At 37.0% G+C, this 4533-nt stretch overlaps 1 long non-coding RNA gene across 1 annotated transcript; it reads left to right on the top strand.

Annotated features, from left to right (window-relative positions):
- Nucleotides 1–1078: 1078 nt before the first annotated feature.
- On the top strand, nt 1079–3249 carry LOC113017388 (uncharacterized). The gene is made up of 3 exons (XR_003271473.1): nt 1079–2057; nt 2142–2885; nt 3047–3249. It is a non-coding gene; the product is annotated as an uncharacterized LOC113017388 (long non-coding RNA).
- The last annotated feature ends 1284 nt before the right edge of the window (nt 3250–4533 follow it).

Genomic DNA, 4533 nt, shown 5'->3' with positions numbered 1-4533 from the left:
CCTGAACACTTCTTCATTTCTCAAGGTTGCTTCCATCAGCCACGTTGTTTTGGGCTTCTAAGAAGAGCCGAGCATACGCCCGAGTTAATCGGTCGTCTGGGTTCTTCAGCCACTCTTTTCTGTTTTTGCCCCCTTTTTTTCTTGCCTTTCACGACCACTTCTGTTTGAACTTGTGCCAGAGGACGTGTTTCAGGATTTGGTGTTTGGGCTTTTTTGAGGTCATTTTCCGATCTTTGCAAAACTGTTATATTTGGGCTCACGACCACTTCCATCTGTGCTTCTGCCATTTTATATGCGTCTGCTTCAGCGTCTGCTTCTGCGTCTGCTTCTGCGTCTGCTTCTGCGTCTGCTTCTGCGTCTCTGTGTCTTCCTTATCTTGGTTTTAACAAACAGGTTGTTTTGTAGTTCTGCCACCAAAGAGTTGCTACAGTTGACTGAATTTCTCCTTCCAATGACAGAATGTGATGACATCACAAGCTTTGTGCCTTTGATGACATCACAGGCTTTGTGCATTTGATTCTGTGATTGGATAGTTTGAAAATAAAATGTCCACAAATGTACTTTAAAAAAAGTCATTTTATTTTGTAGTATATGTTGAATTAACACTATAAAAGCTACTCGACCAGAATTGCAGTTAAAAATAAAACAAAAGCAAAACACAAGTTTTTATAAATGGTTGTTACAAACAAACCAAAGGAGAAGACGACTGTTTAGTGGAAAAATATTAGACATGCTCTCTCATAATAACTGTGTAATAATGTAAACTAAGACATGTCGAAAACATTGATATTTAGTTAAAGGTATTTATTCAAACGATCCAATGACCAGCATGTTTTAGTGAATGTCTGTAGGCACTGGGAGCTTGGTGGTTGCCTAGGCGACAATATGTCATCTATGTTTTGTTTTTAATTCAGTTTCACTGGTGAAACTAAGAAACAACAGGCTGTAGAGGGACACGTTAACAGAGCTTTACTAACTCTTACTGTCATATCCAGTGTGGACAAATCTGTATAGATTCATATTAATATATTAATCATTCATTTGAATAACCAAGGATGCAAAATAAAATCACAGGAGAGTTTATGAGACCAGGTCAAGTTCAGAGACACACGTTTAGCAGAGGTGAAGCCTCGAGGACAGCTGGCAGCTACACCCATGTATGACAGCACCCACCTGTCACAAAGAGCAGCCTTTCCATGCCTGACTCTGCATAATTGTCAGCATCCAAGCATTTTCAATGAGTCATCATCCTCAGAAATCATCCTTTGCACAGTTGTTATGAAGAGAAAAATAAACTTTAGAGCTGAAAATCAGATATGAACCGTGATCTGGGAGGGGAAGGGCACCTGCTGCCAGACAATGTTCACCTTGGAAAAAGTCAAAAGTGGTTTATAAATTTTGCCACAGGTCTGTTTGTCAGAGGGAGTTAGGCCATTGCTTCATAATTAAAGACTGATTAAGATGATTCATATTTTCTTAAAGGTTCTTTTTAGACCTCACCTTTTACACCTGCATTGAGTTGCTGCCATGTGATTGGCTGATCAGATATTTGCATTAATGAGTATTTGAACAGATCTACCTAATGAAGTTTTATATTTATGATGAAAATGCTTTGATGGTTCATACCTATGAAGTTACAGTATATCTGAAGAGCCTTAAAATATTTTTTTTACCATAGTAAACTTCAAAACAGACTTTATTATATGATATAGTTTTAAAAAAGGATAACAATTGACTTCAGCATAATATAAAATAATGTGTTTTCCCGATACCTGATTTTTAGCACTATGTATGCATTGGTCAACTTTCAGATCTATGAAGTTCAGCTCAGTTATCTATGTTTTCATTTTTAGTTTCCATTTGCATTTAGATGCACGGCCGATTCTCTGATGTGTGATCTGTTTCTACCTGTGCTGATGCTAGCAGGACTAAAGCTGATCAAGCAGCAGTAAATATGTGAAGCAAGGCTGAAGGATACACTCATAAAATGAACAGAATCATAAGAATATAACAGCACGAGCACTGCAAATGCAACTAAACCATGTTGACATCAAATGGTATGTTATTTGAAATCTATATGAAATAATGACACATCTATGTTTTCCAATTTATTTTATTTATTAATTTTATTTTTTCCACAGTTGTGTAAATCAGTCTGTCTGTGGACTGCCAGCCAACACATCCACAACACCAACAACTCAGACAGCACAAAGCCTTTTAAGTTGGCGAGGCGTGATAGCAAATGCAGCGCAGGTACATCCATCTGACCTGCAGCAGCATCGCAGACCACGCCCCCCCTCCACACCACTCTTTCCTCATAGTTGCTCGCCATCGTTGCTCTCAGAGGGTAGAAGGTCCCGATTGAAGTGCACAGGTAACTTCCCTTCACATTTCACGACAATGATCCTGTTGGTGAGAAGCCTGCCTTCATACTGGCAGCTGGGTTTCCTGGCTCCCTGATGCTTTAGCTTACATTTAATTATGCGAAACGTTGCGGTACTATACGTCATGCCGCTATTTTCATCGTACCTCCCATCACCTCTACAAATGGATTTGACCTTTGCTGGAATGCTGAGGATGAATGTGTTGGTTTCCTTACAACTGTTGTCAAGTTTGTAGATATTCCTATTTGATATTTCTGTGTTACACAGCTTTTCAGTCATCTTAGCATCTACATGCTGTCTTCTAAACTTTTCATAAGGTGTTTCTTCAGGTCGGTGCTCGCTTGGTTGAAAATTGTTCACTTTGGAAAATCCGGAAGCAAAGAGCAGCACGAGCATCGTGCAGACAAACAGTGTCTTCATCGTCTCCTGGAGAAGAAAACACATGGACATTTTTCCACATTAAGAATTTGGCAGATACATCCTTTTGGATCCTGAAGCTCAGTAAGTCGTCTTTGTGAGCTGCAAACACACACGACAAGAGGACTGATAGACCTTTTTCTTTAAATGAAAGAAGTCGTTTTATTTATAGTTTTCTTTTTTATTTATTTCTAATCATATATATTACTTTGTTCTCTGTTTATTTTTTATTTTTCAACTGTTAGGACGATTTCTAAATATCCTGAACAAGCCTGATCTGGACGGCTCCTGGAAGCAGATTCAGGCGTGATGATGTCATTTTCAACTGGAAAAAGAAGCTTTGAAAAGCTGAAGTAGTTTAAATGTTTAGATATTTAACCTTGTTGTATTACTTTATATTTTATATTCATCGTATTAAGACATCAAGATATTTGTTTTTGCCTTAAAATTTTGTGTTTTAATTTATACTTTTTGTTATTCTTTTTTTTAATTTTGTCATTTTGCCTTTTTTACTTGATGTGATTTGGATAAATATATATTTATATCTACAGATATATTGAGAGAGTTTTTCTCTGGGTTTCACAAGCCCATTTTATAGATAAAAGTCCAGGTCATAATAGATCCGGTTCATTAAGAACAAAGTTTAAATCCGATTTAATATAAAAGCCTTTCTGCACTCAGTTATTCTTTCCTGTCATATGTTTCAGTGTGCTCTGTAGTAACAATGACACACTGCAAAATAAAAATAATAAGACACTCACCTTTTTTTCCTTTACTAATGATGATGATTAACCTGCAGTGGTTCAGGTATAAGTTGGTTGTCTGGAACAGCAGGTGATGAAGATGTGGTGAAGGGTCTGTGGTTCATGTATATAGTGGGTTCATTACATAACTGGATAGGCAACATCTGACAGTCAGTTTAAATAAGATCTTGTTGTATTTGAACACAAATCAGCAAAAACAGGTCTCTCACCGTGCAAATATACAGCTTACGTAAGTTTAGTGTGCTCACCGAATGCAGTGTTTAGTGTAGCAGCAGAATTATGACAGTTTATGGAGATGTTCAACGTGAGCCTGCTGCCCAGCTTTAAAAGGAAAATCATTTTAAATGATACATAATAAGTTCTTAGCAAAAGAGGAATGCAGACGGAGATGAGCAGAGATCTCTTCTGCAGTTCAGATGCTGCTGTGAGTTCTAGTTCACTTCTGTCACAGAGGAACAAAGTGTGTTTGGATCTGGACACTTTGATTTTTATACTTCTGATCAGCACCACCTCAAATAATCCTTTGCATCCACACCTACATCACTGGCCCACCACTTCTAGGAAACTTTAACACTTCCCTGCTTGTGACTCAGAAAGATAATGCAAATATGATGACCACTGACCACAAGAACCTGCATGTAGATGCAGCCTGTTTTTCCACATCTGGCTTTAGAAAAAAAATTAATGCACAAACAAATAGATTTAAAATAAAAAGATGTGTTGGTATATTTTGACCTTTCAAATAAACTATTAACACTTCTTTTTTCCCCTTTTTAAGTATAATTTTTGGCAAATAAAGTGAGTGTTTTGACCATTTGCAGTTAAAATGTTGAACAATCTTTTTATTTTTGTTTTACTACCAGTTGGTTGTAATAATTTCATATGAGGGTTTAAATGGATGTATAACAAAACAAAGGATAAAAGTATATATAAAAGTATATTTAATGAAGCTGATCGAACAACAGTGC

Source organism: Astatotilapia calliptera, unplaced genomic scaffold, assembly GCF_900246225.1.
Source record: "Astatotilapia calliptera unplaced genomic scaffold, fAstCal1.2 U_scaffold_114, whole genome shotgun sequence".
Classification (NCBI taxonomy): Eukaryota; Metazoa; Chordata; class Actinopteri; order Cichliformes; family Cichlidae; genus Astatotilapia; species Astatotilapia calliptera.
The sequence above is the reverse complement of the archived record's forward strand: the minus strand, read 5'-3'. Positions and strand labels throughout refer to the sequence as shown.